Source organism: Syngnathus floridae, chromosome 8 (genome assembly GCF_059516105.1).
Source record: "Syngnathus floridae isolate MCC-2025c chromosome 8, RoL_Sflo_1.0, whole genome shotgun sequence".
Classification (NCBI taxonomy): domain Eukaryota; kingdom Metazoa; phylum Chordata; class Actinopteri; order Syngnathiformes; family Syngnathidae; genus Syngnathus; species Syngnathus floridae.
The window spans coordinates 11,135,867-11,157,630 of NC_142420.1; the positions used below are offsets into that span (position 1 = coordinate 11,135,867).

At 43.1% G+C, this 21,764-nt stretch overlaps 2 long non-coding RNA genes across 2 annotated transcripts in view; both read left to right on the top strand.

Moving 5' to 3' along the window:
* LOC148394570 (uncharacterized) overlaps window positions 1-15,185 on the top strand; it is a 26,805-nt gene extending 11,620 nt beyond the window's left edge. Inside the window, exon 3 of the long non-coding RNA XR_015859837.1 lies at window positions 14,763-15,185. This is a non-coding gene — a long non-coding RNA (uncharacterized LOC148394570). The remainder of the gene's footprint in view (window positions 1-14,762) is intronic.
* Window positions 15,186-15,326: 141 nt separating this feature from the next.
* Window positions 15,327-21,545, top strand: LOC148394571 (uncharacterized). The gene is made up of 2 exons (XR_015859836.1): window positions 15,327-17,398; window positions 17,703-21,545. It is a non-coding gene; the product is annotated as an uncharacterized LOC148394571 (long non-coding RNA).
* Window positions 21,546-21,764: the final 219 nt, after the last annotated feature.

Below are 21,764 nucleotides of genomic sequence, written 5' to 3' on the forward strand. Positions count from 1 at the left end.
TCGCCTCACAGAGTCGCCAAAAGGGAGGTGGGAACGGTCCCAATGTGGCGCCGGCCGGCCCCTCCGAGCTTCAGCCCAAACACATCCCCGGCACTCAGCTGTAAATACCACCAACAGCTGGTGGCGCACAAGGTAGTCAGTCGTGCTTCACAAATGCCTGGCCTTCTCCGTTGGGGGAGGGGGAGGGGGGGTGATGCAGAGGCATGAAGCCTCACATGCTCCTTTGCCAACCAAGTGCCCGTAAAGCAAAACTTGTTCAAGCAACGAATAAACAAATCATTGCATCTTCTCATCAAGGCTATAAACAGCTTTTGCTAAGTAGACCGACAAGGATGCCCTGCTTCCAAAAACGAGCGCCAAGTCCTTCCTTAGATGCAACCGCCCGTCTGTTTGCAGAGATAGGAAGGAGCAGAGTCACCTTTGAGCCCGGTGGCCCGTCTAGTGCTCCCGGTATCACGCGTAATGACATTCAATGTGGCCCAGATCACATTTAGGATAGCTGATTTGATGCATCTGTACGCCAGCAAGCCTAAAATAATACCCCCCCCCCCCCTTCCCGTTCTTTAGTTTAAACACAATCCATTTTCCAGTGTAAATCACTTGTCAGTCTCTTGCAAATGTAACAGCTCTGATGTGAGCGAGGGAGGTGGAGACCGGGAGAGTAAAGATTATCTTTTGGGGCCATTTCGCCGACACCGTTTGCGTGACGGCAGACTGACAGCTCTTTCGGGATGACTGACAGGTGTCCTTTGAAATGCCGGCAAAGAAGCTTCTGTTCAGACTGTTGAAATGCATATTTGGAGCGCTTATCACAAAAGCGCGGATGGCCCAGATAGGTGCCGTTAACATTGCAAATGGCTCCGGAATTATTCATTGTCAGTGCTGTGGGAAAGAATTGGCGGAAGGGGAGAGATGGAGGGGGGGGGGCGTTGCGGATAGGTGGCAGCGGCGGGGGCGAAGTTTGATTATTCCGCTCACACAATGGCAGGGCGCTTAATGATTCCTCTCCACCTTGGCAGCGGCATGTGCTGACTTGAGGCGCTAGCGGTGGGGTGACACAGGTCCGGCCAAGTGTTAGAGCAAGATCATACATCCGGGCCCCATTTTAATTTCTAATACATTAATCTTGTCCTCACAGATCCTCCATGAATATTCCGAGGCTCCTTGTTTGTCGGGGTAGCCTGTCTCGCTTTCATCTATTCAGGTGGTTTCATTCACCGCCAAAAAGCCGGGTAAATGGAGCCGATCAGTCAATGACAAGCGGGCTACAATAGAGCCCCGCTAACGTGTCCCTTTCCTCCTTTCAGCCTTCTGATAGACAACCCTGACACCTGCTCCCCAGGGAGAGGCTCCGCCGAGCGGCCGCGCTGTTCCGCCGGAGACTCGCCTTACTTTATCAGCCCATAAAGGATTGTCACAGGTGACTCTATCAGTGTAGGAATGGAGCTGCCCCCTTTGACCCGTTCCCGCACGCTGCCGTCGGATTAAGGCTCGCTGTCGTACGCGCGCGGCGCTTTTGTTAGCTGCCATTAATTAGCATTGTCTTAAGTTCATTAGACCGCTGCTGGGGTTGTTTCTAATGAGCTGACGTAGGCCACCTACATCCGCCTGAGATTGTCCGGGCTGACCTGACGACGACTCCTCGCTTCTTTCCCCGGCGCAATGACACGTATAGATAGAGGCGCTGTGACTGACGTGCTTTAATGGTCTCATTTCCACTTTCAACGACGAGGAAGTGGAATTTCGTGGAATACAGTGAAGGCGATCCCGAATGTATCGTTTCTCCCCACCGTGTAGATCGGACGCCATTTGGGATTACGGGGTCTTAATTTTGTCCCCAAAATGACGCTCTGGGGAGAAAGCGAGAGGGAGAGGACCGATATTTTAACGCAGGTGAGACAGGCCTCCCCCTCAAGGAACAGCTCAACTGACACCGGCTGCGGCAAACTTGGGATTTATACATTCTGTTTTCTATTAATATGGAGATGAATGCAGGTGTGCTGGCCTCGTAAAATTAGCTTTCGCAAATTTGATAGAAAAGTGATGTATGCGCTTTTTGTCTCACAAAATGTGAGGATTGAAAAGAAAAATGTCTTGAGGTTTGAAATGAATTTATCCTCACTGGCCTAGTCTGGCATGGCAAGCGTTTAATCTGGTGATGGCGGGTTAATAGACTGGCACACTTTTTTGTTGTTGATGGGAAAAGCGCAGCAAATAAGCTGTGAAATGCTTTGAGGTCTTTTGGAAGGGCTTCCGACCTTCAAGGAAGCCTCTACGGGTGTCCTTTGGGGGCTTCGGTGAGAGGGCGTTGTCAAGGAGAGGACGCTGCTGAATTCAGAAATTTATGTGAGAAAAAAAAAATCCTTTTGTGACCTACCTGAAAACATTTGTATCTCAAATCAACTTTGTCCATTGGAATGAATGGAAATGTCATTAATTTGTTCCACCCCTCCCAAAAAAACAACAAAAATATGCGGAATATTTTTTTGTACTTTGTGTTCATCTGTTTATGCCTCAGAATTTACACTTTAAATTTATAATATTGAATGTCAGGAAATTGTTTAAAAAATCATTTTAGACTTTCACTCATGACAAACATTTATGCTAATGAGCAAGCAAAAACCGTCGCAACAATACCAAAGTGTAAATCAATCTTCCAACTTGCGCTTTTCACGCCTAATCAACAAATATTTTCCACGTCCACTTTACCTCCCGCCAACTTAATCAAATCTTGTGAATTAATCAATATGCTCTTTTGTTGTTTTCCCACTGCATTAGAAAGTAAAAGCACTCCTGATTTTGAACAAACGCATGAATGCTGTATGAAGCATTTATTTACCTGCCACTGTGCTAACTTCTTCTCCAGCGCCAATAGGGAAGCTCCGGGATTGAGGGGGGGGACATTAATTCACTGTGTCAGCCTGTCCCCATGGAATATTTATGATGCTAAATACATTTAATTAGACCGTGCAGCTCTGATGGAAGAGAAAAACACTGTCAATTGAAGAAAGAGAGAGAAAAAAAAGATGGCTGCCCCTCATGATGCCTGTCTGTAAATGCGTCTTAATTTTCAATGAAAGGATATCTGAAGTGCTTCATAAAGTCATTGCATCACCTAATCACAAGCAACATCTGGCCTGCATCAGCATTTAGCATATATCTTTTTAATAAAGTTAAAGTCCCAATGATCATCGTTGGGACATTTAGCATATATCTTTTTAATCCCTTTACATCGAGAGTTACGCCATGCATTATTACCTTAAACGAGATTGGTGTGATTTAACAAATAGACCATAATCACCTCGTCATTTGGTCTTGACGGAGAAAGCTTTATAGACTCGGGCGCTTTAATGAATTTGACTTTTATCACGCACTCCTTGATTTGAAATTATCGCGATTAATTCCGGCTCCTCACAGCAAGAGGTAAGCAAAAAAAAAAAAATTGCTCTTGCAAATCAAAATGAAACACTTTTGGGTTCGGCCGCAGAGCAGGAAGGGAGGGACAGGATCCGACAGCCTGGAGTAAAGTGAGACATCATGTCGGCCTGTGATAAAAACACGGGCGCGGTAAATAATAGCCGCTTCTCATCTTGACATCTGTCATCCAGTTCCAAACGGATGGGGAAATGACCGCCACTCTATCAGGCCGTGTCGCCGGGCCATGCAAAATAGACGATGGTATCAGTGATGTGCTGAATGGCGTTACTCCAAAAAATCTAATGTCATTAAAAGGCGCTCCCGCCGTCTGGAGATGGCGGTGTGGGGCTCCTCGCCGCTTGACTGACACGCAGATTAAGTGCGCTGACAGGCAGCACAATAAAGTCATCAGAGAATGTGACATGTCAGTCGGTGAGGGGGGGTTGACGGGATGAATTGTCACTCGCGCTGTCACCGCCCATCTTCTCCCTTATCCGTGATGTCCCGTACACCACCGTGGGAAAACGGGCTGCGGAGCTCAGACAATATTTATTCAGGTAGAGGACAGCCACTCCAGGCTCCCTCTCACTACATGTTTGTAAATCTCCTGACAAGAAAAGGAGGGATGGATGATGTGCGAGTGGGTGAGGGCCTTGTTGCACAATGGATCAAAATCAAGCAATTTTGGTCTGGGAAGTAGCTCGCCAACTTTTTTTTACTCCAATTTCATAGGTTAAAGTTTGTTTTGAAAATAAGAGGTTTTAGTCTGAAAAAAATATCGTTAGTATGTATGTAAGAATAGTAATTAAAACAAAAAACAAAATGTACTTCACAGCCAAGTTAAATACAACTGAACTGCTTCTAAAAACATGTCTATCAAAAAAGTTAAAAAAAAGTGCAGTATTCAAAAGAAACAATGCATACATATATTTGATTATATTTCATATTTTGAATGTGTGAGTTGTATTTTTATCGAATGTAATGCTTATTTTCTGGACCACACAGGGAGTAACCATGTTACAGCCCGGAAACGGCTCTGTCTCCTTAGTACAAAACAAATTAGTCTGACTAATTTCACCTAGCAAATGCAATTTTGTTATTCACTACAACACCACCAGGTTGACTTTCCAAAAATCCTCCCAAAATTCTCCAAAATGGCAACTTATTTTACTTTCATGTTTCAGCTTCTCTCTCCACTTGACAGTTGATGATGTCATCAGTAAAAATAGGTGCTGGCGCGCATCCAAATTCTCATTAATTTGGCTAAATGACTTTGTTTTCCCATACCCATGTCTCCAAACTACACATTTTATAGTATTAAAAAAAAATCCAAGCATGAAGGTGAGGAAAGGTACTTCTGAGTTTTCACTTTGGCCAAAAGATGGCAATGTTGCAGTGCCGAACCTCAGCCAGCTTTCTGCTGCCTAAACACACATACACACACACTCGCATACTGGACCCTCTGCCGCTTTCTGCTTTCCACATCCCCAGAAACGAGTAATCCTCATCCGCTCACTGAAGATTGCGCACTTTCTCATGTGCTAAATTAATCTTATTTTATTTGATTTCTTAAAGCAATACAGCAAACTCAACGAGACATTTTACCAACCAGAAGTGTCATTTGAGCTCTCGTCTAATTTCTCTTCCAAATTTCCCATTTGTATTTTTTTTTTTGCCACGTCGCACAGAGCATTTTGTGCGATAACGTGAACGTCATTAACAATGCCAGACGTTCGCCCTTGTAAGGCAGACCCTGTAACGGCTTTGTACGTTCTCGTAATTGGGTTTAGCCAACTAATTATGTGAACTTTTAAAGATAGTCCAAAAGTGTTTGAAATGATACTGTTAAACAGCTTGCTTGGCGGTCTGCTAAATTGCTAACAAATTTCAATTTGAGCATTTTAGGAATTGACAAAAATGGCAAAGTGAATTTTTTAGTCATTTTGAGTGGTGCTTATTTGTAAAACTAGAAGTCACTTTGCTCGAATCTCTCGGGTAGGGGCGGGGGGGTCTTGCGGGATTCCATAGATCCGGGACTGCTCGGTTCCTGTGCCACATTGCGTGAGGTTGTGCGCCCGTCGTGCCACTTTCCACTTGTGACATTCAAAATACTCACGAGAGGCGTTGCCGTTAATGCTCTTCGGCTTTGCTTTCGAACAGTTCCTACGGCCTCCTGTTATTTTATTTATTTTTCATGTCTACCTTTGGTGTGTGGAAGAATATGTTTCAGTGCATAAGGTCAGTACATAAAAAGGAAGAAAAGAGCAGTCAAGTCTGAGCCAGGTTGCTTTTGTGCCTCGGGCAACTATTGTTTGCTGGTCATGGCGTTGGAGCCAATGTGAGGCGGAGAAAGACTGTACAGCGTCAATATTTGAAATTTCATGTTCAGAAAGGAAGTGTGTGTAAAATAGGGAATTTTTTTTTCTCTTGCTGCCTAATCCTACCATGGCCTGCGCTTCTCTACTATGCCAGTCACATTTTCTAATTAGCTTTCCCTGTGGAGGAAGAAGATGGATTATATTTTAATATCTAGGGCCTAAAATTAGTTTATATTCTAGCAAGTTAGCACTTCTTGGAAGTTGATTTAGCCTTGAAGCCGTAGAAGGCGCCTGCTCGCAATTAATCATTTTCTCTCGTCGGCGGGCAAAAAAAAAAAAAAAAAAAAAAGAGGCTCTGCTTGTCAGCGAACAGATCACAATAGGTAAACACCTCGTTTACACTATTTAGAAATCACCTCTGCCGAAGAGTACAACCGCTGACACCCTCGATTGTTCCGCCTCAACCGCCGTTATTAATTACGAGAAAGCTTTTTAACAAAGCGACATTGTCTGACTAATCATCGACATGGAATGATTAAAGATGCACTTTGCCTTTTTTGAATGACTTTTTTTTTTTTTGCATTTTCTCCTTCTACGCTCATGTCACTATTACCCCCTCCCCCTGCCCTATTCACAAATTTGGCTGGCCGCTATCTGCTTTGCAGCGACCTGAAATGCCTTCGCAGGGAAATAATGACTTTGCTGTTATTCATATGTTTAATATTTTTTGTGTTATTCAGATTTAAAAAAATATAACTTATATTTTTGATATATATTTAATATATTATTTTCTATATATTATGTTATTGTATATTTTGTATTTAAATATCTATATTTATATATTTTTAAATTTTATCAATTTTTTGTTTCATGCATTAAAATTGAATTTAGTTAGCACCTAGTTTTGTGCTAACACTGCCCGCTAGTTGGAACTGTTCATAATTCCTTGCACCTCATTGTAGGCCAGTTTGGTCAAAAAGGTAGCATATCTTTTCCCCTGATGCAATCATCAAGCATTAATCTGTAAAAAAGTTGCTGCCGAGAACAGCAATCTAACTTTGAGTGAAAAGTGCTTGACATCAGGTGAAGCCGTCGCGCACGTAGCGCCGCTAGCTCACTGCCACCCAACGCGAGGAGTCGGGCCTGCTAAGCCCGGACGCAGCGGGCTTTGGAGTGCGCCGTTGCGGCGACTCAAGCTAGAGGATCATCGCGTTCCTCTCCTCCAATGGAGATGAGCGTCGTCGGCCAATTTCATATGCGGGGCTCGGCCCCTGGGTCTGAGTGGAGGTGGGCCGGGTCCACCCGCTATGGCGGCTTCATTAATCAACCCGCCAAGGCTTAGCGGCAAACCCCCTCTCCGCCCTCTCGTAGACAACCCCTCGGATTAGGCAGAGCCGGCGAAATGTCATCCCAAATCTGAGTCTTGATGCAGATAATCATTTCAATAATATTTCTCCATTTGTGCCCCCGATACCTGGGGAATAAAGCTTTCCCACTGTCAGGTAGCATAAGACTATAGTTGGTGGGGAATACTTGACTCGGTGCCAGATGGCTTAGCCGTGCTTGCAGCATATGTTCAACAAGCGCTCCTGTGCCAAGCGTGCATTAGCTTTTTTATTAATTTCAGACAGGCGGGCTATGCGGACATATAGATTTAACTATGCTATAGAAAATTAACACCAACGTCAAACATGTCTTTTTAAATTGAGCAGAAAATGTGATTTCCGCAACTGATGCCGCCACGGAAATTACCATTTAGCCCGATGAATATGCGAGAGAAAAGAAACAGTACTGCATGGGAGGGCAAATTTATTCATTACCACTAAGTTGAACTTCCCTTCAGTTCTCCTCTCAGTGACTTATGGTAGTGAGGACTGAGGGGGGAGGGGGGGAGCGACGATGGCGGGCGGCGGCGGGTGGCGGCAGCGTGCTGAAAATGTCAATAGAAATAGTAAGTGTGAGAGGCAAGGCTTGCCTAATTAGTGCCCATTTAGATTTTATGACGGCTCTGAGATCTGCTCTTCCTGACAGAGAGCACTATAGTTGCATATTGTCCTAGCCTGAGGGAACCATCGGAAAATCCAGATTTATTGGACCTATCATACCAGCATATTTCATTTGCCATTATGAGATGCCATCTTGCAATGATGCCGGATTATTTATTACAGATTAAATCCTGGGATCTGGCTCTTTGAGGAACATTTCCAAGTACCATTCCTCTTATTAACTTCTTCATTATCTGCCCCCTCTGTGATCTAAATGCTCCCTTCCTTCTCACCTGCATGTAACTGATTGCAGTTTTGTTTTGGTCTTTTTTAACACCCCGATACAACACGGCTCGTCTTTTTCGCCCGGTCTACTTTAATTTCATTGCCGTACTCAAGCTCATAAGTTTCATAATTGCGAATTTTTATGTGCCAGAAAATCACGGGAGAAGTTGAGAATTGCGCCGTCTCCAGATGCTTGACTGGTTTTATATATTTTCTATATGGCCGAGTGTTTATTTAGCATGTCCCTTAAAGACCAGGTTGTTGGCATTTATCCTGTTTACACATCAATATGAATTAAAAATAAAAATAAAAAGCCTTGAGAGTTGCATTTAAGTCATTGTGCGACTTGGTATTAAAATGTGCTCCATACTGTGAGGGGAGCTCGTCTGGGAATAGCTGGGCCCCCGACTCCCATTACCCAGCATAAAAGTGTCAGCCGCTTTAATTACATTCATGCCTTCCCCAGTCCGTTTTACTGCAGCCGCAATCAGATTTCATGCACAGATCTTCTACCTTTTGTCTCAGCCGTCATGACCTCGCTGAGATAAGGACTTCACTTTTCTCCTCCCAACTTGGGATAGTTTTTTACTACACTTGTGTAATGGGCCGTAAGAGTTTTTCAAGATGCAACGCTAATGCTAACACATTGATGCTAAAACTCGGTACTGGTCTACGAGGCATTTGGTACTAGGCTGCACATATTTACATTTTTTTAATTTGTATCGGCGCCTGGAAATTTCCGTACTGCCATGAACCATTCTACTAATTTTAGCAACTGATATTTGAATACAACAGTGGAGCAACACTAGACAAATAATATAAAAAAATACTCCTAGGTGTATATTCTTTATCATCTGTGAAGAATGACTAACATGATTTCTGTACAGTCTCTGTCTGTTATACTGCCCCCAAGTGGCTAATGAGCTTACACCTGAAGGAGCAGCACAATGTCTAAAATGTACTATTTAATGTTTACTATATATTTAGATGAAACTCACGACTATGGAATGCTACTTTTTTTTTTACATTTCAACTTTACTAAACAACATGCAGGGTTGCATCGAAGGAAAATAGGAAATGGGTGGGGTGGGGGTCGAGGCTCCACCGATCAGACTGTTAGTGAGCGCCGAAGAGGCAGTGTCACTTACTGTTTCACGGGGAAGCTTCCTGACCTTCTAGGAGGCAAAGCAAGATTCCCCCCCTCTTGTTTATACTCCGCTATGGATCAGTGCGTGGAATATGTCTACATCCTCTCAGCCAATTTCACACAAAGGAGGCGCAGTGTGGGCGGCGGACACAAGTCGTTTCCCCCGGACGACGAGGCCCATCCCTCACTCGTGTCCTCTGTCTGCAGAGCCAGACATACAGAGACAGTCTAATGCTCCACTGGGCCACACAACTACTACACGTCTTTCCTGTGGGCTCAGACTGCACTGCCGGTTCTTATACAGGATCAGGGATTGATCAGTATATTAAGACCCCTGCCCCCCCCTTTTTTTTTCACCCCTCGGTGGCTTGTGTTTAAAATGTGTTCTTATGAGAGTTGTGCAAAACGTGACCTCGACTTTTTGAAGTTATGAGTGGTTGCTTGGTTGAATTTATTTGCTGAATAGCAAATATTGCTATATTAGCTTCAATATACTTTTTGTTAGCATTGCAACTTCAGCTAAATTGATCTCTGCCCCTTATGATTCAATCGCTCATCTCGTGGAATGACCATTGTTTATAATACTTTCTTCAAGTGAAAAAAAAAAGTCGACTCGTAGACAATTTTCACATCTTTCACTGCTCGACGGTGAACTCCAGCGGGATCTCATTGAGCCCCGAATCCATATCCTCGAATAACACACAACGAGTCTTTTGCAGTCGATTTATCGGCCAAATAAGTGGACATAAAGCACTCGAGTGACTCATCAGAGAAGCCGTTAATTACTGCTAATGATTTGAATTTGGTGCGCGGCTTTGCTATAAAACAATATTTACGGCGAGCGTTAAGGTCAAGTATTTTTTACAAAAGTCATCAGAGTCCAAAACAAAAAAAGTTAAAACAACACCAAAACACCAAACAATACGGTAATTGGCAAATAAGCCGGTCTCATTTTGCATTCCCAATCAAAAAAGTAATCAAAGCTCCCCGAGTGATCCCACTTGAGCGGGCGGCACACTGCTCTTGCTTCATGCCCAATTGATCTAATTACATAAAGGGAATTATCGCTCTCTGTCTCTCTGATATAGTGCTTTGCCGCCGCATCCGACTGTTCACTTAATTAAGTCCTCATTCTCACTGTGGTGAGACCATCCAATATTCTGTCTGCCTTCCCACCAACCATCTTTGGCGCTTTGTCTGTCTGCTTTTTTTTTTTTATCTTTTGAAGCCAACGTACCGCCAAGCTTGTTGTCACCCACCTTGTAATCAGCGACCCCCCTGTTACTCAATTATGGGATGTGAATTTGGGCTCTCGGGTGACCTTCTCGCAGTGATCCTTCCGCTGACCCTTCAATCAAGAGTTCCGCCTTCCCTTCGACTGCTTTGTGTGTTGCTTTGCTTTATTTTTTTTTTCATTTGCGGGATCTTTATGAGGAGGGAAATGAAAGGAAAGCGGGTCACTCGTGTTGTGTTCTCAAGTCCGGCCAGCACTTCAGAGGCTGCGAACGGGGGGCGTCGTGTTTACTTTGATTCGATGTCGGGGACACCTTTGGGTTCAAGGGTCGGAGGGTGGGATGCATCGCTCTGTTGTGGGCAGGTAATCATATCTAGCTTTGTGCTCCTTGTACCCCGACGCTGAGGGTGGCAGCTTAAAGGCTGACTGGAGCCTTGTTTTACCTCCGGATCGGTACTCTTTTTTTAATTTTTTTTTTTTTTTATATCCTCCGTCTGTGTGATCCTGAAGGATTCAGCTCAGCTTGCTGTAGAACTCATCTTTATTGGGACTTTATTCATTCCCCGGTTTTCAAGATTACGGGTCGACTAAAGGTGATGCGAAGATTACATCTATTTACCGATCTGTCGGAGATACCTCCAGCTGGAGTTTAAAGAGCGATTGCACGGGACAAGGAAGTTAAAGAGGCAATTACATAATGAAACAGGCCATCAATTCTGTTCACAGCCTTTTTTTTTCTCCCCTTTTTAAACAAAGATGGCCCCTGGTTGAGCTGACCCAATAGAAGTACAACTGAAATTCTCCTTCATCAAAGAACACAGAGAGCTCTGTTGGTCTTTGTAGAGCTCCTGTAATTTGGGTTATTAATTACCCCTTTCCTGGAAGCTCCGCTATTGTATTTACAGTGTTGCCGTGGTGATGCAAGCCCGTTGATAAGGTTTTTGTCAGTATCAAGAGAGCTGTATTCAAATGACCCCCCCAGCCCATCCAAACATAGCAATGTCTTGTAATGCAGAGGCTGTTATAGTGCTTCAATATAAAATTGATTTAATTGGATGTGAGCTACTTTGTAGTTCCTCAGTTTTTTTTATAGCTAGCAATAGCAAAAAATGTATACTATAAAAACGAACACTCAGTTAATCAATTCTACCCAAAAAGATCCTTCAAGATGCTTATTGCCTTTTCAGTTAAGGGAATTTGTGTATTTTAAACAACCACATAATGTTTTTTTTTTTTTACAATAGTCTGCTAGCTCAATGCTAACACACAAAGAAAAACCCCATTGACGGGCTAACGAAACTATCATTGACGTTGCTATATAGGCAAACCTAGCTTAGATTTGTACACAAATGTTAGCGTTTCATTATATAATACGTACTCACGAACAGCGGAAGAATAGTAAAGCACATAAACGTAACGAGCGCACTTTCACCAAAGACGCTGTCCGCCACAACTTTGTTGCGATTTGAAAACACGTTCGTACTTTTTCGAAAGATACTTGAACAAATGTCCTCTGTCGCCCCCCCCGTTTCTTCTCAGTTTTCCAGTGTTCGTTTGTCCTTCTATACTGAGTCAAAGAGTCACACGGTCTGGTCGGTGGCTCTCGTTTGGGCCCAAACAGGACCGACGCCTTCTGTCACAGCCTCCAGCCCCGGGCCCGACGGCAACCTGCTGCCAGGCCTACGAGCGCTGCCAGTTGTAGTTTTTTAATTGGCCATCTGGGGAAAGCGGGATCTAGTGCCTGGATATTAATCAGTAAATTAACCCAGCTCCCTCCCAGCGGAGGAACCTCGGCAGCTGTGGGCAGAGAAGGCGAGGCGAGCGCCCGATCGCGGCGGGGAGATGAACCGTGCGCTGAAGAGGCTGTAAAAAGGCGAAGGCTCCCGAATGGACTGGCTGCTGATTGAACATTTCCCTCCGTGTCCTTTTGCGCCACGCTCGGCGCCGATGACCCCCAATTTGTCTGACAATCACATGGAGGATTATCTCCAGCATGTCAGTGCAGATGTCACAGGTTCCCCACATTCAGAGGTAAGGCTTTGCTTTTCCTATCCAAACTGGCAAATGTACTGAAATTGCCAATGATTGGAGGAAGAGTGCTCGACTAAAAGTTCAGGGGGAGGTGACTTCTGCAGGGTCTCTCTGCGCCGTGTGTGTGTGCGATTATCATCTGTGTGTGTGTGTGTGTGTGTGTGTGTGAGTGTGTGTGTGTGTGTGTGTGTGTGTGTGTGCGTGCGTGCGTGCGTGCGTGCGTGCGTGCGTGCGTGCGTGCGTGCGTGCGTGCGTGCGTGTGTGTGTGTGACTGACTGCAATTGCTGGCGGTCCCCAGAGTTAACCAATTAAAAGGCTAATGAATATATAACAGATTATTAGTATAATTAAACGATATTATCATAATGGCCTGTGTTTACAGTTTAGGAGGAGACCAGACCAGGAAAAAAAGTCATTTTTAAACCTTTTGCAAAAGAAGCAATGATTTAAATTTACTAGGAAATAATAATGAAAATAAAAATAAATTTACAAAAAATTATTATACAAAACGTTCTCTAATAATAGAATGCAATTTTGAAACAAAAATAAATTTTTCTTGCTGCTAATAATGGCATAATTTGTTTAATTAAATTAATCTTTTTTTTTTTGCGGCTGCTCCGCTCAGTCAAATATCCAGAAGACCAAGGTGATTTATCACACTGTTGGAAAAAAATAACATGCAGTGAATGTGGCGTTGTCATGAAGTCTTGCACATTCATTTGCAACATTGGCCAGATTGGTACACATTGGTCCGCGTCTCTTACATTAGCTTGGCTTGTCCTCACACCTTATAAAAGCAATTTATTTATTTCAATTATCTTGAATTACCGTTGTATGCAGTATAGTACTAATTTTATTTATTAAAACAAGAGTCCCAACGCCAGGTGACACTGTTACTTAAGGGAAAGAATGAGTCCTCCTTGCCATTAGTTGGCACTGCGCTCCTGCATTACTAGCAAGCCAATTGCAGTACTCGTGGTATCGGTACTTGGTATCGGACATCTCTAATTGTTGCGAAAAATGTGTTTTTAGCAGGCTGGAATGAATTAAAGCCCTTTACTTTCATTTTCACGTGGAAAATGTACTTACAGTACGAGCGTGGTCCTGGAACTAATTAAAGTCAAGGTGCCGCCGGATCGAGTCGAGGCGTCGGCATTGATGGAAAATATACATACACACACACACAAAAAGCAAAGCTCGTAGTTGTGGATGTCATCATACATCACAGGGAAGCAATGTCAACCGCTGACCCGCTCTCCCACTTAGGTATTCATGCATAGCAAACACAAAGCCTCCAAACGCATGCGGCTGGCGTGCCGCGACCCCACCGAGGGCTTTTACGGCGTGATGTCATCACGCCCCATTGTCATAAACGAATCTCCTCACTTCTCCGCCCGCCTGTCGATAAATTTCCGAGGGGGGCCTCGTCCCTCTCCTCGACTGTGCGTTTTGACCGACGTGTAATAATTGCCATGCAAAGAGTTCAATGTTTCCTTTTCTAATTTTAAGGGTCAACAGCATTTTAATACCATTTGAACGCGTGCGCGCGCGCTGTTTTTTTATGATGCATGTACAAGCTGCTTTTGATAGCTTAACCAGCCAAGCATGGTTAAAGAGAGGAACCAGAGCAGCTGCTTCCAGGGACCCACTTAATTTAGTCCCCTGACCCCGGTTCACCTGAGTCTGCATGAAAATCATAATGCAATTCAAGTGTGAAGAAAAATGATGTAGTGTGTATTTACCCCAAATATTTATGCAGGGCCTCCTAGCGGTCACGCCAATAGTGGGAAAGCCATGCCTTGTAAGGTGGGTTCCCTCCGCCGGCTTGCTGCTACATTGCCACGGGCCATTGTTTCCCGCATTATCATTTTCATTGGATTCCATACCAGGCGGCGTTTACAATGCTCGCCTCGTATCGTGTCGACGGGTTTTTTCGGAGGGAGGCCGTTTTTGGATATTGAAAGATTTTGGCTGCAGGTTTTCACTTTGTTCACCACGCAGTTGTGATTGATTTCATCGGTGGGAATTTTATTGAGCACATTATTGAAAAATATAAATATAAAATAAAATGAAATATTTTTAAAAATAAATAAATAAATATGTTCCTTCCAACTGCCCTGGCTGCAGATTTTCGCTTTTTCGTCACGCAGTTGTGATTGATTTCATCGGTGGGAATTTTATTGAGCACATTATTGAAAAATATAAATATAAAATAAAAAATATTTTTTAAAATAAAAAAATTAATATGTTCCTTCCAATTGCCCCCCCCAAAAAGATACTTTTGTATGGTCTGGCACTTTTTAATAAATGTGTGAGTGATTTTGATATTCTTGTGTCCTCTCAAGGTTGCAGTTCACTGAAGCTGACAGCCGCTTTGGGCTTCAACAATGCGGCCATTGTTTAACATCCCGACTCTCTGCTGACCTGATGATGCCACGCGCCACCTGAGGGATGAAAAGATAAGTCAAGAGACACACTTTTGATGGCATTTTCAGTTCACGCTGCCAAATTGGATTTTTAGGCCAGCGTCCGGGCCATTAGCATCCTAACGAGTAAGCAAAGGCTCCAAATGAAACAACCAAACACTGAGCGCGCTCAACACATTTATTGGACCGCCACCCAATATAAACTTGATGCCACAATTAACTGCATTGGTAAATATCCCTCCAAAAATTTTTGGGGTAGAGAGGGCCTTCTCTTCACTTATAAACATGATGGAAGCAGCTAAATCAACCCTGAAGTTGATGGAAATATTTTATCTGCAAATTGTAAGAAAATCCTGATTTTATTGCTATTAACTCATTCAGTACCATTGACGATTATAGACGTCAATGATATTAACCGGGTTGGTAGTGAATGAGTTAATTGTGATTACTCTTAGGCAGAAGGGGGTGAGGGGGGGGGGGGGGGGGGGTCAGTACTGTACTGCACTGCACTGTATGTAATGTCCTCTGGGTAGCAATCCAGAAGCCCATTAGTCTGGTGTAGCTGTATAAAGTCACAGCGAGAGAGGGTGTCTCATCAGAGCTGATAACAGGCTATCTGGTCAAGTCATTAGCTCTCCTCTTATTGAATTCCAGCCAAATAGACCAAATGAAGCTAAATAAAGCTATAGAAGGCGAGCAGAGCCCGCAGCCCATTAATGCACTGCCACTTCAACCCTCCTCCAAGCACGCACCGCCGTCCGAGCCTTTTGCCGTCTTCGCACTTCTTCTTCTTCCAGCACATGCCTGCTGACTTTTCCTCTCCTCTGTCACTCCCAGGTCATCCCTTCTTCTCTCTCTCTCTCTCTCTCGCTCTCTCTCTCTCTCTCTCTCTCTCTCTCTCTCTCTCTCTCTCTCTCTCTCTCTCTCTCTCTCTCTCTCTCTCTCTCTCTCTCTCTCTCTCTCTCTCTCTCTCTCTCTCTCTCCCCCTTCCTGTCTGGGGGCCCTAATGGCAACCATGTACAGCAGCTCTGACACCGTCACATCTGCTGGCGGAGAGGCTCTCTGCCTCACCACACAGCCTGCTAATGAGATCTCTCCCCTCCCTCCCTCCCTCCCTCCCGCACACACACCCATTTAATTAATACCATAAGAATTTTAATTCTGACTGAATCAATTTAATGTGATGTGATTTTTGTCAGCTCTATTCCCCGAGTAAGGGGGAAAAAAACAGAGCAGGCCCTGATGCTTATTACATACATCATTTCACGGGCCCTGCATTCCCTGCTGACTTAAACAAATTCTAATTAAGACTAATTAAAGCATCATTTATGAAAACGCTTGTGATAGTTATGCAAACATTCTGGGTGGGTATGCTCTGCATGATAATTACCCCCCGGTTTAAATTAAGACCTGCTCCCTGGCAATTATGCGAGCCACACCGGCGCCTGGAGAAGGGCGAGGGAGGGGAGGGGGCGAGCGGATCGGTGTTCTATATTCCTGCCATCATAGCAGACCTGGCTCCTGAACTATCGCTTCACAATGGTTTTTAGAAGCAACACAAAAGAGGCAGACAGGTGCGGCAAATGGAGAGTCAAGTGATGATCAGAAAGCACTGCCGTGTGACTGATATCTCAGCTGAAAAGAGGTGCCGCAGCACTACTTTTATTTTGTCATCGCCTCAATATCACTTAGGTGATACTTAGCACGCCGACATACGTGTGATTTGGAGATCACATGAGTGTTGGTATCTTGATTCGTGAGGTGAAGTCACTTCTTGACCAATATACTAAAAAAAGTTTTAGCTAATTTTTTGCCAGTAGAGTTCCAAATACTGTTTTGGATCATTCTGCTTGATTTTTCAAGAGCCACAGAATATTGTATAATACACAATATAATATATAAAAAAGAAATGAACACATTTTTGCCAAATAGAGTTCTAAATACACCAAACTTACCCCAATTTGTTTTCCATTCTATAATAGTAAATAGCAGTTTTAGCAAAAACACCTGTTTGTGACCTAAAAGCAGCCAAAAGAGCTTCAAGATGATTTTTTTAAAAAAAATTCTTTTACTGGCAAGCTAAATAAATTCACGCTCATTGCATTGCGCTATAAATGTTTTGTCGAGCTTTACAAGTATATTGGCAAACACGTGTGAAGTCGGTATAAGAGGGATGAGAAGTAATCATCCATTTAGATGCTTTTAATAAACTCGCCTGTGCTCAGATGGCTCCGTGCGGACGTGTTGTTTGTGTGTTGACACAACACTTGTCACTTCTGTCATGTTTGTTTGCTTTTGCTCTCCGTGTTCCATTTTGGCAAAGGCGTCACGTTATTGCATTTTTTTTTTTTTTTTTAGACTTCACCAAAGCCATCTGGTTCAATAAGACGGAAAGGGAGGGAAAAAAAAAAGTTGTTCCTATTCCCAAATCAGATGCGGGGAAGCGGAGCGTCAGGGCAGAGACCCCGCTTCCACCCACGTCCTGTTCAACGTGCACCGGCGCCGCTCGCTCGCTGTACGTGCAGATGGCACGGCGCTCCCACATATCATTTGAGGTAATCTAATCCCTCCACTGCTCCCTCTAGAAAGGACGAGTATTAGCGGCCATATGTCAACCAGATTTGTCAGATTATTCATTACAATTAATTGCTGTTCTACTTAAGGCCTCTAAGGCTGTGAATTGCTCCAAAATCTATGGCAAACACAAAAATTATGAGTAAAAGACTTTGGCCCTGTCATTCAAATTTCAGGTTGACCTTTAGCGGAGCCTGGCTTTTCAGAGGAAGCGCAGGAGAGAGAGCCTTTCTAATTGGTGTTCCATCACTTTCCTTTTTTATTTTTTTTATTTTCCATCTGCAGGTGGAGCGCCCGCCCGCCCGCCTGTATTGACAAGGAATACAGGAACAGCCGCAGCGGAGTTATTACGCCCACTAAAGTCCATTCTTCGGAGTTTTACCCGCAGCACCCACACCGATAAATATACTCATTTATTGGTTATATTCAAATTTGAAAATTGCCTTTCTCATTGTCGTGCCCTTAATAGCGCACTGTGTACAACTGAATTTGAATGTGGGACCCCCCCCCTCCCTCCCCGTTTTTTTTTTCTTTTCGATGGATGGCTGCAAGGCTGCAGCCTAATAGCCACCTGAATTAATGTGCTGTCCAAGGATATGAGCCATAATACTTTGGTGATTAATGTTTCACTGCAACTCCGCTTCCATAGTTAGGGCTAACACCCTAGAGATAAACTATTCACTGCAAACTCGCATCGCATGCCGACGCCGTTTTTAACTAAGAAAGGATAAAAAGTCATGTCAATTTAGCGGCTGGTTTCTACGGGACTTGTGGAAATGCCGAAAGACCGAATGTTGGGCCAAGGCGAGTTCAGACTTACTTGTCCCGGCCGGCCCTGTTGCTGGAGCCCAAAGGCAAATTGGCGCTGCCAAAAATTCTGAACAAAACCGCGCTCTTCCCTGAAATGTTCCTGCATACTTAATTTTTTTTAATAATATATATCATTTATAATTTATTATATATGTACATATATATATTTTTAGATTATAAATTTATTTGTTATATATTTTTATTATATTTATTATATTATTTTATTATATTTTTATATCATATTATATATATATATATATATATATATATATATATATATATATATACACACACACACACACACACACACACACACACACACACACACACACACACACACGTAAACTACATCCCCCCAAAAAAGAACTAACTGCCAGTTTAAACAAAAACATGGATCATCCCGTAAAGCCCAATCAGGCGTCAAGTAGCCCTTGAAGCAAAAGTCACGGCAAATTACAACATTATGATAGACTGTGATGATGATGAGAATCCACGTGCTGATGATATCTTTTGCTTCATTATGAAGTTGAGGCAGCCGAGGAGTGACTTTAAGCCTGTCTGATTGGCCCACTTAATTGTTCTTTATGAGATCGGGGCTTTCCCCCGGCAGGGCTTAGCGACTCAGTGTTGGCTTTGAAGTAGGAGGAGAAAATCTCTCCCAGGTCATATTACCTGGACCAGAGTTAATGAGAAGGTGGAGGCAAGAGAAGCCATCAACATATCCATTTTCATCACCTTTGTCGCTCAGCTACAGCCATTTAAAAATAACGCTTTTTACTCATCAGTGGTCGGGATCGTCACACAGTTTAATATTTTTTATATTTGTAATATTTTTAATATTTGATTGCAATTGTACCCATTTGAGGGCATAGCCGGATCATCTATTGTTCTATCTTTGTGTAGCAGAAGGAGGTGTTGAAATATTTCAGATTCTCCTCAATACTCACGGCGTCGGCGGTGGATCGATGCGGCCGACGCTGCCCGCCCGGCCGGCCGGCCCTTCGTCTCATCACCGCACTCCCCCTGACTGACACGTCCTCATTATATTACAATACGGTAGCCACTAAAGGTCATCCTCCCCGAACGTAATCGCGGGCAATCAAAATCACAAACTTCATCTATCAAGCAGATAGTAAATAGCCCCGGCGTTTATTTTCTGCTGCCACGGAAATGATTTCCGTTCATTCGTGAGCGGGGCCTGCCACGCTTTGAATTAAGATAATGCCACAACGGCGACACATAAAAATCATTTTCAGATGAGTAAGCACACTTCGACTTTACCTATTAACACGAGCCTTCATGTGTGCCGTAATGGGAAAATGTAACGGTAAAATAAAAACACAGAAGACAATAAAGTAAAGTACAATATCCGGCGGTCTGCTCAGAAGAAGAATAAATCTAAACGCCATCCCGTGCATACTTTTTTGCATTTTCATTAAGCACTCAAATTAAAACATCAAACCTCTCCTCAAATGAGGCTGTTAAAATTTAAGATGTCTGTTAATTGCTAGTTATTGAGAAAGATTGCCATGATCTCCTCAGCTTAATCTTCCCCGCCAGAATCGGAAGTAGGTTGTCATGGAAAGAAGCGTCAAAGTAAAAAAAATAAATAAATAAATGAAATACGGATCCAGAGCCCTCTCTTGGATATTACCATAATGAGCAAAACACACTTAGTGGGCCATGACCTGATGTCATCTGATTATAGCCATGATTAATGATATCCTTTTACAAAAACGGGCCGCTACTGTAAGTGTCACGAATTAAAAGAAGCACATGGTAATATATTCATATTTTCAAAGATCCGGATGTTTGTGTGTATGTACGCACGCATTGTTCTGTAATTGAATGCATTTCATTTTGTTGGTCCGTACCAGAAGAGTTCTATTCTTAGACTTGATATGACTGCCAAAAAAATGGCCAACAGCATCTATTTCAAAATGGAAACACTTTTGGTTCAAAATATAAAATGATTGACTTGAGAGTTGCACTTTATGGTAGAGCTGAAATATGAAAATAACTTTTTTCTGTCCTTGAAAGGATCTTGCTACTCGGTCATTAGCCAAGAAATCATATCTTCTTTTTCAGTGGCTTCTTCCGACATAGGTACGAGTTACAATCCAAGCTTGGGACCAGAACTAAGGTTCTAAAGCAGGGGTCTCAAACTCCAGTCCTCGGGGTCCACATTCCTACATGTTTTCCAAGTTTCCCTCCTTAAACACACCTGATTCAATTATCAGGCTCCTGCAGAACGTGAGGATGAACTGATCATTTGAATCAGGTGTGTTTAACGAGGGAAACTTGGAAAACATGTAGGAATGCGGCCCCCGAGGACTGGAGTTTGAGACCCTTGTTCTAAAGGACACTTTGTCAGTTGTACTATTGTTCCCTCCCAATTGTCGAAAAACCGTGAGTAAAAGTCCAATATTGAACCAAGCGACACATGTGAAAGACCTTTCATTTTGCTTTCATTCAAGTGTCCGAGAAAAAAAACATCCAGTCGATGAGTCAGCTGAAAATATTTTCCTCTGGTTTGTTTCCCGCTTTGTCGAGACGCCATGTCAACAAAGCCTTCAGTGTTGCGGCGGCGTAGGAGCGACAATGTCAGTCTGTCTGCTTAATTGCGAGTGGGATGGACGTTAAGTCACTCACTCAAGAGACCTCTTTGTGGCAGCCCTGAGGTGTAGATTTACATTTTGGGGAAACATCGTGTGTTAGCATGTGCTAAAACCAGGGTCCCAAATTCCTCTGCCGCCCACCACGCATTGTTCCATTGTATATTAACAGTCGTCTATTTCCTCCCTCCAAAAAAGAACAAATATTCTGTGTGGAATTTGTCCTGTTTGCCTGGTCAACCCTGCAGACTAAAAATTATTCCGATGAGTTCAATTTGGCCACGCCCTTTAAAGCACACATCCTATACATGAAAACCAGATTGCTTGACATTCTCTTTTATTTTGTGTTTTGCTGACAAATATTTTTTGTGTGTGTGTTTTGGGAGGATTAACAGCATTTTAATTCATTTCAATTTTTGAAGCAATGGGTGCAGCAACACATGTCGACAGACAATACGAGGTATATATTCTTTATCTTCTGCAAAGAATGACTAATATTAGTGCGTCTGTGTGTCACTTAAAGTATGCATGGAACTCTTCTTTGTCTGCATGATTACGTTACACTGCCACCCGATGGCCACATTGTTTTCACTGTTTTGTAATATTTATAATATATATTGCATATTGTATATTTTGTAATTTAAGATATGGATATTATAGAGTTGTTTTCTTCAATCAAAAACATAAATCTTTTTTTATTCTATTTTTCCATCGAGTTATAAGAGCAGTGCCTTGAGGGGTTTCTGCCAGATTTCACTTCTAAGCTTTCCTGGACAAGCACAAGCAATCCACCCCGCATTTGTGTATTGGGCTGTCAAAAAAATTAAATGAAAAGTCATTCTAATGGGCGACCCCTGGCCTAGTTCATATTTCCTGTCAATTATAAAAGTATGAAGTCATGCATAGTTATGAGGCATGGCCA